Source organism: Coenobita brevimanus, chromosome 16 (assembly GCF_032717465.1).
Source record: "Coenobita brevimanus isolate Jiangsu-jjx chromosome 16, ASM3271746v2, whole genome shotgun sequence".
NCBI lineage: Eukaryota > Metazoa > Arthropoda > Malacostraca > Decapoda > Coenobitidae > Coenobita > Coenobita brevimanus.
The window spans coordinates 15,769,120-15,783,381 of NC_136969.1; the positions used below are offsets into that span (position 1 = coordinate 15,769,120).

Here is a 14,262-nt window from a genome sequence, read left to right on the forward strand (position 1 = left end):
TCAAAGAACCACCCACCATTACCTTACAAAAAGTACCTTCATGCAGGCTTCTAATAATATTTTCAAACTTTTCTGGTATATCATAGAATCTCATAATTTTCAACATAGCTCCACGTGAAACACTATCAAACGCCTTTTCAAAATCCACAAAACACATACTAAGTGGCATTTTCATCTCATTAGCTTGTTGCATTAGATGCCTTACAATAAAAATTTGATCATTACAACCTCGACCCTTTCTAAATCCCGCTTGTTCTACTCTTAAAAATAAATAACCTTCTTAATCATGAAGGGACTGAGGCTGCTCAAGAGAGTGGAACCTAGAGCATGGACGATCACAAATTCCACATTATTTACATTAATGTCTCGAGGCAAACGAATCTGGGGCCTTTCTGTCTGGGGGCTATCAGTCCGTGTACCAGTGGGGGGTCGGTTAGGACCACCTCCCCCCCTCTGGGGGGGGAGGCGGAAAGGTCGTATGCCATTCAGGCCACTTCCCCCTAACGGAGGAAGTGGGAAGGAGGAACGAAAGCAAGCGAGGGACAAATAACCCAGGACAGAACACATACGTATGAGGTTGCCCTCTCAAACCACTCTAGGGAGGCCCGACCGTGTCGATTCACGCCCCAGGGCGATCAGTAGGGGGGACTCTCCGTGGGCGAGTAAGCAAAAGTAAACTCAGAAAAAGACACAAATACCTATTGTATCTTTAAACACGGAGGGGAGGAAAAGGAGTACCAGCTAGCCTAACTTTAAAAAAAAAAAAGCCATAGTGGCGAAAAAAACAATAACTAATGCCGATGAGGCAGCCCTACAGCAAGAGGAGAGCTCAGAAAACACGTCCTTGCTCACCGCAACCATGCATCAAAAACACAACTCGAATTTTTTTTTCTTTGTTTTGGGTTTTTATTTTCCGGCCTGTCGACCATTGGGGCCAAAGCCCCTGGTCATTCAGGCCAGTTATATCTATCTATCTATCTATCTATCTATCTATATCTATCTATCTATCTATCCATCTATCTCTCTCTCTCTATATATATATATATAGAGAGAGAGAGAGAGAGAGACACACTTTCATGCACACGTACATATATATATATATATATATATATATATATATATATATATATTTTATTTGCTTTTTTGTATTTTTATTTTTATTATTTTGTTGTGTTTTATATTTTTTGACTTTACATTTTTCATAAACAAAAATACCTAATCTAAAGACCCTAAAACTAATCACCTAACAGACAAATCGCTAACCTACACTAAATCCTAAGAAAGAAATAGCTAGACCTACACTAAATGTAAAAGAGCCTCGACAAAGAGAACACCATCGACTGCAGATATATAATGCCTTTCTACATTACATATCTGCACTCATCACCTGCTGACTGTCAGTCGAGGCACAACCTAATATAGGGGACATCAATATATGAAAGAGAACCAGACGAGTCAGACACATTTCCATATGCATCAGCTGTCGCCCTAATTAGAATAACCTAAACAAGATGATATATTTACATAATAAGTACAAAAAGTGAAGGACCTCGCCCAACCGACCACCATCGACTGCAGGTGCCCAAAACCTTTCTACATTGCACACTTGCACTCATCAGCTGGTGACTGTTAGGCGAGGAACCAGGTTTAATATAGGGGACATCAATATTAGAAATAGATCAGTAGGTAGGAGGAACTATTTCAAATATGTCAATTGTCAACCCTAATTAAGAGTACAATATATACATATTTGCTGTCGATAAAAACCATACCCATACAGTAAAAAGTCACATCACTCTGATCAGTCCGGTCTCTCTCAAGAAAGCCATCAATTTATCAGCCATAACGAAGTTCCCATCACCCAGGATGGTGGAAAGGGTGAAGGGGACGTCTGCTGCTCCGCAGTAATTTATAAGTGACGTGCGTTCACGAATAAATCGCCGACAACGCAGGATGATAAGACTGATAGATAACACCGCATCAAAGATGTCACAGTGCGGTGAGAATCGTCTTTCCATATAACGTTTCATGTTCGCTAGGATGGTGGCATTATTTTTTTTATTTTTATAAATAATAGAACCGAGGAAGGAAAAACAAATGAGTATAAAAAAAAAAATAATCCATACACCAGACTACTGGTGTCCTCTGTTCATAAAATATCTGTAACAGTTAGACTTGATCAGTTGTGGGTTGAAATTTTGAGAGAAACAACTCTGGGGATGCGAGTTCCAGAGGGATGCAGTTCGGGGAATGAAAGAATTCTGATAGGCAGAAGTTCTGCAATATGGCGGAATGACATTCGAGTCATGAGCGCTACAAGATGCCCGTGTACCACGAGGGAAGGTATGGAGAGGTGGCACCATAGATGCAATTTGGTCTGAGCATTTGCCAAAAAAATATCTGTAAAATAATGCAAGGGAGGCAACATTCCTTCTTACTTGCAGGGAAGGTAGTTTATATGTAATGGCAGGGTTGTTAATTATTCTAAGAACTTTGTTCTGAATTTTGTCTAGTTGTCTTAATGCAACCTCTCCACAACCATTCCACAAGGGTGAGCAATATTCAAGCTGAGAGTGCACATGACTCTTATAAATTATACCGTAGCCAATTGCTCATCGGCGAAGAAGTTACGGACTCTGAACAATAATCCAAGTTTCTTTGAGGCGGTTTTAGCAAGTGATCTGACATGAGAGGTCCAGCTGAGGGCACTGTTAAGTGAGACGCCAAGAATTTCAATACTTTTGGAGATGGGAAAATTAGTACAGTAGCACTGAAGGTAATGTACGAATCTGGCAATATCTGTCTTTTAGTCAACTGTATATATTTAGTTTTTTTAGCATTAAATGAGACAAGGTTGTTTTGTCCCCATTCACTGATTGTAGATAGATCTTGATTTATGGAGATGGCTGTACTGAGTTGAGAGGTAGAAATATTAGACTTTGTAAATGGATGTCTGAGTGTGAATGAACTATGTAGTGTTGGGTCATCTTCATATGAGTGAATGGGATTGTGGGTGACAGATAAGAGATCATTAATATGAACCAGAAATAGGGTTGGCGCCAGAACTGATCCCTGCGGCACGCCGGCGTTAAATGAGTGGAAAATGGAATATGCATCATCTACTTTTACTCTTATTTTCCTCTCACTAAGAGATGAAGAAATCAAAGGAACAAAAGACGTTAGTCCATAGCAAGGGAGTTTGGACAGCAGGGAACGGTGCCATACTCTGTCGAAAGCTTTAGAGATATCAAGAGCTACTGCATGAGTTTCTCCAAAAAGATCAATTGATTGATGGATGGTATGAGTTAAGAGATTGAGTATGTCAATGGTGGATCTTTCGTGGGGAAAACCATATTGTCTATCACTAATTAAGTTGTTGGATTCAAGATGTTTAACAATGTTCTTATTAATTAAAGTTTCAAATACCTTACCAAGAGATGTGACAGCTATTGGTCTGTAATTGGAGGGGTCAGACTAACTTCCTTTCTTCGGAACTGGGTGGATATTGGCTTCTTTCCATGAATTTGGGAATAAAGATGTACAGTTGCGAGCAGTTGACTCAAGGCCACCTAGTCCACCAGCATGTTGGTGTTTTATCTGGTAACAGTGGTAGCTATGAACTTGACCGAGATTCAGTTGGCTGTTCAGACAAAACAAACCCATTGATAATTTGTCAATGTGCGGTTCTAACTGGTCTCCAATCAATATCATGCAAGTAAACGTATTATATGTCATACACATGGTAGTTATATTTATAACCATGGTATTCAACATAGGCATCCAAATAGGGGTGCGCTCATTCATGTATGACACACGGGTATCGATAGTGATTTATTTGGTTCGACTGTTACCGTGAACCAAACAACCTTTACCAGTTTTCAAGAGATATACTGTACGGTTATCAGCTTCCCCGCAACCTAGCATTATTATCCAAAAATGCCGTCATCCCAGTCATCCCTCACCGTGAACCTCACTTTCGTCGAAGTCTAAATCCAAAGCAGGTGGGAGAGTTAAGGTTCACACCACAGTAGGCGGAACAGGGTGAGGGGTGTGTGGGAGTTATAAGGAGGGTGGTGGGTGAGGAAGGGAGGGACGAGGTGGGACGTCAGATGGGAGGATGAGGGGGGAGGGGGCAGGCGGTTGGCTGCGGTATTAAACGTATATGAGATTAACGGTTATAATAAGTTTGTTTTGACATGCGCAACCAATGTTTGTTTAATATTCGAGTGGTAAAGTCGAACGATTACACTCTATAAATATTTATCATCATGAACAGGCCAATTGGTTCCATCTTCATGCCTCTCCCCATACGTGGCGTCACGTGGTGCCTACGTCACAAACCGATGTGGTGATGGAGCTGCACACTCAGGATACCCGCGTGTCTCACATAAATGAACACACCACTATTTAGATGCCTGTGCTGTAATACTATGGTCATAAATATACCTTGCATAATATTGATTGGAGACGTTAGAACTGCAATTTGATAATTTATCTCTGGGTCTGTTTCGCCCAAACAGCCGACTGAATCTTGGTCAAGTTCATAGCTACCACTGTTACCAGATGAAACACCAGCATGTTGGTGGACTAGGTAGCCTCAAGTCATCTGCTCGCAACTATACGTATGCATAGTGTGAATAATTTAGCTAGGACAGAGGCAAGTTCAGGAGAACACTTTTTCAAAACAATTGGCGGAATTCCATCTGGGCCTGGAGCTTTGTTGCTATGTAAATTGTCTAGGATGGATTTTACGTATCTTGTCTGTATTTTAAGTGGGTCAATTTCGGGAGAATCAAGTTCCAGTACTGGGACATTCTGGCTGGTATCGTCTATGGTAGAGTTTCTGGCAAAGATACTGGGAAAGATATCTGCTTTCCCACGTGGGTCATTTGTAATGTTGCCATCTGAAGATTTTAGTGGGGGAATGGAAGATGACTTGTTAAAGTTATTATTGAAAGAATTAAGAGTTGACCCGAATATTCTATTGTCATTAGGGTTGTTAAGTAGTTTTGATGCTTGCTTTTGAAGAAAGTTTGATTTAGATAGATTTAATACAGCTTTTGCATGATTCCTAGCAATATTAAATTGGAAGAGTGATTCAGATGTTTTTTATTTTAAGTAAGAGTTATATGGTGATGACTTTTGGGCTGTTGCTCTAGCACAGTTGCCATCAAACCATTTTGGAGAGTTCGATCTTTTAGTGAACTGTTGACTTGGTATGAATAAATCCATACCAGCTAGTATTAAGTCGCAAATGTGGGACTGGGTAGAATTGGGATCACTAGAGAAGAAAGACTGCCATGGAATATCATCAAGATAATTTCTAAATCCATCCCAGTCTGCCCTATCAAAGTGCCATCGGGTCACCCTGACAGGTTCAGAACAGGGAGGTGTTGTAGGATTAACTAATGAGGCTTTGATGAGATTGTGGTCAGAGGATCCAACTGGTGACGTACCTCTATCCTGTATTGATTTGGATTATTTGTCAAGAATAAATCCAAGAGATGGGCATTATGGTCAGGATTATCAGGTATTCTGGTTGGTTGCTTTACCAACTGGGTGAGATTAAACGATTCCACAAACAGCTCACACTCTAGACCAGCGTCGTCAGTCTGGGCAGAATGCAATAACCATTCAACATTGTGTATGTTAAAATCACCCAAAATGGTAATTTCGGTGCCAAGGGCAAGGTCAAGGTTACTCAACTGAGTGGATATGGAATCAAATACACTGGGTTCTGAAGAAGCATTGGGGGAACGATAAACTACACAAATATATTTGCTAATGTTTTGACAATTTAATTTATATAATGAGTAATCAAAACTGGATGAAGTAAAGTTTAAAATAGTGTCAACTATAAATTGGGATTTTATATATCAACAGGTGCCACCCTTGTTACGGAAGTTTGTAAGGAGATGGTAACCGGGAAAACAAAATGGAGAATTTCAGTAGAGGGTGAGATTTGTGGTTCTGTGAGGAAAAGGGCCAAAGGGGATATGGACTGAAGGAAAAAATGAACTGAGTTTAAATCTATGGTAAGGCTGTGAATGTTGGTAAAGATTAAGGCCGCACTGTCACATTTTCGCCGACAAGCATTCCCAAAAATAGCAACAGTCGCTCCCGGCACAGTCGCTTGATGGCGACCGGGAGGACCTTGTGCCACCAGCCCTACTCTTCCGGTGGTGGCAATCCGAGGTACAACCTCATTTGACAGTAAGATTGCAGTGGCCATTACTAAAGACGTGAATAGAAGGTGTGATATGCTATGCGCATGTAGTGTGGTGTAGATAGTTGAAGGTAGAGGTATTATGGGAGAATGCTGGCCTACTCACTGTGTAAATGAATGCACTGAAAATGTTCAGCAAAGAAAGATGGTCAGGATCATGTCCTGAGGGCTGGTGAAACGGGAGCTCCTGCTCCACCTATCACCAACTTGCCATCAATCTCGGGAGTACTGCCCTGTTCGACTGGTGCTACAGTCTACTCCATACAAACGAGCCAACACTTTTTCTTCCAAGTGACCTGGACGGTTGGCAGTGTCCCAGTCGCCCAGGTATGGCATGCATGTTAGAATATTTAGTCTGGTCCACTGACCTTGCCACAGAAGATATATTGATTTCTTTCCGAAAGAGAGACTCGACGGAAGATCACGAGGAACGTCCCAAGTCTCCTCGAGCTCTACAGCCAACTTTGCAAGTAAGTCAGCCTGCTTATTGCCGTAGATACGACAATGACAGGCACCAGATCAGCGTGAATGACTTGTTGCATGAATGCAGTTTATTAACAATGCAGCCCTGGATCTCATTAGAATCCAAAGTGCAAGAAGCAATCGCCTGAAGGGCTTATTTTGAATCTGAAAATATCACAAATGAGTCATGCCTAGAATTGAGAGCATAGTCTATGGCTTTGTCAATTGCAAAAAGATCTGAGGTAAACACAGATGTATGAGTCGGAAACCGATACCCGAGGGAACATTCGGTCGACCATACACTTGCACCCACACATTCACTTGATTTGGAGCCGTCGGTGTACAATTGGTGGGACCCCAAGTGACGCACGATGATGTTACGAAACAAGTGATAGACCTCCGCCTCCGGCACCTTGGCCTTTGGTGGTGGGAGCCATGATACGTCAATGGTAAAGCCAGGTGGCTCCAAAGGCGATATATTTTTTGACACCAGTTTGTCACAGTCACTAAGGACCACACCAAGCTCCTGAGTCAGTAAGTGGAGGCGAATGGCAAGTGGCTGACGCACCCCCAGCAGAAGCTGGTGGTATTGACGTACGGGGCTAGAGCCCATATTGCCGATATTATTTTTCCTCGATGTTCTGAGTCCATTGGACCAAGCCAGGTGGTAATGTCGAATATGGAGGAGAGGCACGTTCGCCTCCACTTCCATACAAACTACACAGGTACACCGGACGGCTCCAAGACACATGGGCAAACATTTATTCTGCAACATATCCAATCCTTTCAGCTTGCCATCGGATGCTGAGCCATACACCTGTGCACCGTAGTCTAGCTTTGAACAAATAAGGGACTTATACACCATTAATAAAGATTTTCTGTCGGCACCCCATGTAGTACCCACTAGGTACTTGAGGATATTTAAAGGTTTATCACAATGAGTAATCAAATTATTAACGAATTTTGAATTTCCAATGACAATCAAATTGAATTCCCAACAACTTTTCAGTATTTTGAAAAGGTTCCATCTGATTATCCAAAGTTAAGGACAAATTAGGTACGTTACGAGTCGTAAAAACCACAGCAGCAAACTCAGGGAAGGAAAACTTAAATCCCCACTGCAAGGCCCATTTGTGGACGGGGTCAAGGGCTGCTTGAATCCGCCCAGCCGAAAATTGTGCACCATGGAAAAACTGCCATATTGCACAATCGTCAGCGTAGAGCGAGTATTTAAGATTCCTAGGGATGGGAGCTGATGACAGAATATCATTGATTATAATACTAAATAAAGTGGGACTAAGCACACTTCCCTGGAGCACCCCATTTTCCTGGATAAATATATCCGATGTTACATTATGGGACAATTCGACAGAGAAAGTTCTGTCTCTTAAGAATTTTGAAATAAAAATAGGCAAATTTCCTCTTAAACCTTAAGCATAGAGCTTCATTAGTATACTGTGTCGCCATGTCATGCCAAAGGCCATATGGATGTCCAAGAACACCCCTACTATGAATTCTTTATTGGCAAATGCCTCTGAAATACAATTCTCCAAATTCATTAAATGATCTAGTGAACTTCTTTATTTACAGAAGCCACACTGTTGATCTTTTAACAAATTTCTCTACTCTTAAACAAAAAGAAGCCTATTACTTACAGTAGTAGGAGTAGACTGTAGCACCAGTTGAGCAGGGGAGTACTCCCGAGGTGGATGGAACCCTGATGACAGGGAGTGCTGGAGCTCCCGTTTCATCAGCCCTCAGGACTAGTTCCTGACCATCCTTCTTTGCTTAACTTTTTCAGTGTCTCAGTTACACAGATAGTAAGCCAGCATGCTCTCCAACAAAAATTTCTCTAATCATCTACACCAAACTACATGCACAGTACACACTACACTTCCTTTTCCAAAATTCAAAAATCATGGCGTCTCATCACCCAGCCTCGGAGTCCCCAGAGGGGGGGAACATAAATGCCCCCACCTTTCTCCCCTCTCCCGGTGACGACTCAAGATGCCTGGAACCATTGTCTGACTCTCTTCTCCTTCATTTCTGCAACATTCGCGGCCTTTCCTCCAACTTTTGCTCTGTTGAGCACCACCTCTCCTCCTCTAAACCTCACCTTCTTTTTCTAACTGAGACTCAGCAGTTTGAGGGAACTGACAGCAAACCCTTTTCTGTATCCTCCTACTTTCTCTATACATATTTCAAAGCCAAAGGTGGCTGTTGATTATATACGCAATGACTTATCTTGCTCTCGTGTTCCTGAACTCGATTCTTCTGGATTCTCTACACTCTGGCTTCGGCTTTCTTGTCATTCTCTGACTAAATATATCTGTGCTGTTTACTTAACCCGTAATTCTATTGACTATCAAAAATCCTTCGACTATCTTACTTCTATGATGGAACACATTCTATCCATTTCTCCTTTCTCTGAAATCTCCATTCTAAGAGATTTCAATATTCACCACCACCTTTGGCTCTCCTCTCCTTTCACTGATCCAACTGGTGAACAAGCCTACATCTTTTCTATCCTTAATGACCTAGAGCAGCTTGTACAGCACCTAACCCGTATCCCAGATCGCCTTGGAGAGAGCTCCAACTTACTTGACCTCATCCTTACAACTAATCCTTCTGCTTACACTGTTAAACATCTCTCTCCGTTGGGCTCATCCAATCACAACCTTATCACCTTAACCTGTCCTATCACTCCGGTGCGGCCTGTGGACCCTCCAGGGAAACGTCGCCTGTGGCATTTTGGAGCCGCGGATTGGGAGGCCCTCAGGCAGTACTTCCTTGATTTTCCCTGGAATGATTATTGCTTTCATGGCCGGGAGCCATCTGAGTGTGACTTGCGCATTACGGAGGTTATTCTCTCTGGCGTGGAGGCATACATTCCTTTCTCATATCCTTTGACGAACGCAAGAAAGCCTTGGTTTAATCACGCTTGTTCTAATGCTGTCCACAACAAGGACAGGGCCTACAAAAGGTACCGGAGCCAACCCACCCCGAATCACATTATCTTTACGTTTCTGCCCGGAATCGTGCTCTCTGTTCTTCGCTCTGTCTAAAAATAATTTCATCAGTACTAAATGCTCTCAACTCTCCACCTCGAATTCTTCCCGCTCCTTCTGGCACCTTGCCAAAAACCTATCTAACAACTTTACTTCATCATCCTTCCCTCCACTTATCTACTCTGATGGTTCTGTAGCCATTTCTTCTACTGATAAAGCATATCTCTTCGCACAGACTTTCTCCTCCAATTCCACCTTAGACGATTCCGGTGCTGTTCCTCCATCACTTCCCGCCCATGACTTCCTCATGGCTGACATTTAAATTTCTTCAGCTGATGTATTTTCTGCCATCACTGGCCTCAATACTAACAAGACATTTGGGCCTGATGCAGTCCCTCCTGTTGTTCTCAAGAACTGTGCTTCTGTGCTTACACCCTGCCTAGGCAAACCCTTTTGCCTTTGTCTGTTACCTTGTACCTTTCCTTCTTGCTGGAAGTTTGCTCTCATTCAGCCAGTCCCAAAGAAGGGTGACGATTCCCAACCCCCCAACTATCGTCCAATTGCTTTAACGTCCTGTATTTCTAAAGTTTTCGAATCATTTCTCAATAGAAAAATTTTAAGATCTTTCTTATCACAACCTTCTTTCTGATCGTCAGTACGGGTTCCGTCAGGGACGCTCCACTGGCGATCTTCTCATCTACCTTTCAGACTCCTGGTCATCCTTCCTTTGGGACTTTGGCGAAAGCTTTGCCATTGCACTGGACATCTCAAAGGCTTTCGATCGAGTCTGGCATAAATCTTTAATTTCCAAACTGCCCTCTTTAGGTTTCTATCCTTCTATCTGTGCCTTCATCGCTAGCTTCCTTTCTGGTTGTTCTATAGCAGCTGTTGTAGATGGCCATTGTTCTTCTCCTAGATCTATCAACAGTGGTGTTCCTCAGAGCTCTGTCCTATCACCAACTCTCTTCCTTTTATTCATCAGTGACCTTCTAAGCTGTACATCTAACCCTATCCACTCATATGCTAATGACTCCACCCTTCACCTTTCCATTCGGTTCCCACAACGCCCATCTCAGCAGTTACTTTAACAAACAAGGGATGAGGCTATGGCACATCTAGTGTCTGACTTGGCTCTTATCTCTGAGTGGGGTAAAAATAATCTTGTTGTTTTTAATGCATCTTAGACTCAGTTCTTACACCTATGAACCCTTCAAAATCTTCCACAGGTATACTCACTAAAGTTTAATAATATTCAGCTTAATCTTGCATCATCCTTGAACATGCTTGGGGTTTCATTTACTCAGGACTTATCTTGGAAAGATCATATTACATCTCTTGTATAATATGCTTCCAAGAGATTGGGTGTGCTAAGCCGACTCCGTTCTTTCTTTACCCCAGCACAATTGTTGACTCTATACAGGGGTTTTATCCACCCCTGTGTGGAGTACAACTCTCATGTGTGGGGAGGCTCCCCACATACAGCTCTTCTCAATAGGGTGGAGTCAAGGGCTTTTCGTCTCATTAACTCTCCTCCTCTTACTGACTCCCTTCAACCTCTGTTGCCTCTTCATCTCTTTTCTATTGCTACTTTAATGGTCATTGCTCCTCTAAACTGTTTGCATGCATTCCTCCACATCTGCGACGGGTGCGTAGCACGCGTCTAGCAGCAAACTCTCATCCCTTTTCTGTCCAACTCTCTAATGCAAGAGTTAACCGTTACTCCCAGTCCATTTATGCAACAGGTCAGCTCTGGAACTGTCTCCCTCTGTCTGTAATTCCTGCTGCCTATGATCTCCAGTCTTTCAAACGCACTGTGTCCTGGCATCTCGAAATGAATGGATCTTGAATCTGGCTCTCTCTGATATTTTGTTTTTCTCTTAGAGGGAACTGTTATTGCTGGCTCGTGGCCTTTGGTTCCTTCTTCCTCGCAGTAAAAAAAAAAAAAAATTCGTTCCATGCCCTTACATAGACAAGAATTCAACACAATAGGACGAAATGAAGTGGTATTCATAAGACGACCAGCCTCTTTGGGTATCGATACAACATGCGCAAATTGCCATGAGTTTGGGAAAGTTCAAGACGCACAAATCTCATCGTACAATGCTAACATTTTAATCAGGTTGTCCTGTTGTCCTGATTAAGATGCTGGATCATACCGTATTTGATGGTGTCTGGTCCAGGGCTGGTGTCTTTACAGGATTTAAGGGCAAGGAGCAGTTCATCTAGCGTAAACTCTTAGTTGTACGGGGAGTCTACATCTTCTATGGCAAAGTCTAACTGTAGCTCAGCCATGCATTTATGATGCTGAAAATGCGGATCATAATTGACTGAGCTACTTACATGAGAAAAACTCCTGGCAAGGATGTTAGCAATGTCCACGGGCTCGTCATACATGGTGTTGTTCACCTACAGGGTTGTGACAGAGAAGTATGGACTTTTATTATTTAATATTCTTATATTGTACCAGACTTTACTTAATGGTGTAGTACGAGTCACCGTGGACATAAAGGACCGCCAGGAGTCACTTTTGGCCCTTCTTATTATTCTCCTTTCCTCACCCCATACCTGTTTGAATGCAAAAAAATTTTCCTCAGTGGGCTGACTATCAAAAATCCTGTATCTCCTATTGCGTTTCCTTAATGCTTGTCGGCATTCTGGCTCCACCAACGTGCTCTGTGCTTTGCATGAACTGTAGAAGTCTTGGGAATAGCAGGCTCTGCTGTGAGTAATATGGATTTGGTTAAATTTTCGATTTTAACGTCTATGGTCTCCCCAGATATATCTAAATTGGCGATCCTTGAGAAGGATCCCCAATCTGCTTTCTAATAGTTAAATTTTGGAGGTGGAGGGTCCGAAACGATGTCGCATTAATAAGAAAGACAGATGGGTAAATGATCACTTCCCAAGGAGTCGTCATGTGGGTCCCACGAGAAATTTTGATGTATTCCAGGGGAGGCCAGAGATAAGTCAATGGCCAAAAAGTTACCAGTACGATCATCTACACGAGTCGCTCTACCATCGTTCAGAAGACAGGTTGGACTTTAGTATTAGGTCGACTATTTGCTCCCCACGACCATCAATCCTGAAGCTACCCCATTGATAGTGATGGGCGTTAGAGTCGCCCAGCACTAACTTATTGCCATGAAGATGTTCAAATAGTGAATTTAAAGCATCACTATCAATGGGGCCATGTGGAGGACAGTTCAAAGAGCAAATAGACAGAAACGTGTTATTAAATTTTCCTTTGCACGCGACAGATTCCAGAGTAGAATTTAGAATCACTTCTGTTTGTGGGTGTGCTTTGTGTGTGTATATGGCAACTCCGTGACCTTCATATCTTCTATATGAGTGATAGTGTTTTAAATGTGGAGGATCAGGATGATCCTCCAGGCGCGTCTCCTGTAAACAAACAACGTATGGCCTGTGTATGGAAAGCAAGATTGCAATATTGTGTAATTTATTTCAAGACCCCTGCATTTTCAATGTAACATAGTGAATGCGGCGGTTTAAGTTTTACTTTTGGGGGCCAGTGTGCTTGGTCTTTTTTTGCTGCCCGCCAGCAGGCGAGTGACTACCAGGCGACCTATCCTGGTGCTTGTTTACTGAAACCTCCATATTTTCCTGAATAACAAGACTCCCACATTCCCCTAAGGAAGAGCTACCCTTCCTCTCCCTTGCTGGACCAGGAGCAGGGGGGACATGAGGACGTGCCGGCTTCGTGAGGGTGGTCAAATTAATCTTATTAGACTTGTCAGACTTTTGTTTTTTCCTCACTGACTGCGAAGGAGCAGCAGCAGCATGACCGTAGGAAGTAGCGACAGGTAAGTCCGTAAGACTGTTGGAGCGAAAAGGAGGGCGAGATTGAGAAGTAAAACGTGTGGCAAGAGGAACCGGTTCAGGGTCAGTCTGTGTTGCAGCAGAGCACATCAAGGGATGAGACATCACCTCCGAAGCATAGGACCTATTCGGCATAAGAGTTGCGTGCAACTCCTTCACCTTTTTCCTTGCTTCGTAGTAGGAGATATCCTCAGTTGCCTTCACTGTGCAGACCTCTTTCTCCTCCTTCCACCTACGACAATCCCTAGAGGAAGTGGAGTGAGCACCCTTTCAATGAAAGCAACAGATAGTCTCGGATGTGCGCTGCTCAGCATCGTGACCCTGTGTTGCACATTTGCCACACACTGACTGTGAACGCCGACAAGTCTTAGCAACATGCCCATATAGCTGACACTTCAAACAACGGAGTGGGTTGGGGATATATGGTCTAACATTGACAATGACATAGCCAACTTTGTCATGTCCCGGGAGTGAAACTGCCGAAAGTCAAAACAATAGTGGCCATCTTCATCCTCATACCTCCTGAAAATCTAGTTATAAACCGGGCATCAATGACATCTTCCTGAGCAAGTTCCTCTATGATCTCTTCCTCACTCTTGTCCATGAGATCCCTACAAGTGATAACCCCCTTGCAGGAATTCATGGAAGTTGGGATCTTGGTTTCAACATCATAGCAATGAAGCTTGCGCAGCTTCAGCAAGTCCTTATCTTGGGAGGAATTACAGGTCT

At 42.9% G+C, this 14,262-nt stretch overlaps 1 protein-coding gene across 1 annotated transcript in view; it reads right to left on the reverse strand.

Annotated features, from left to right (window-relative positions):
- The window catches only part of LOC145390979 (uncharacterized), a 175,965-nt gene that overhangs the window by 132,084 nt on the left and 29,619 nt on the right, over window positions 1-14,262 (reverse strand). The window lies entirely within an intron of this gene.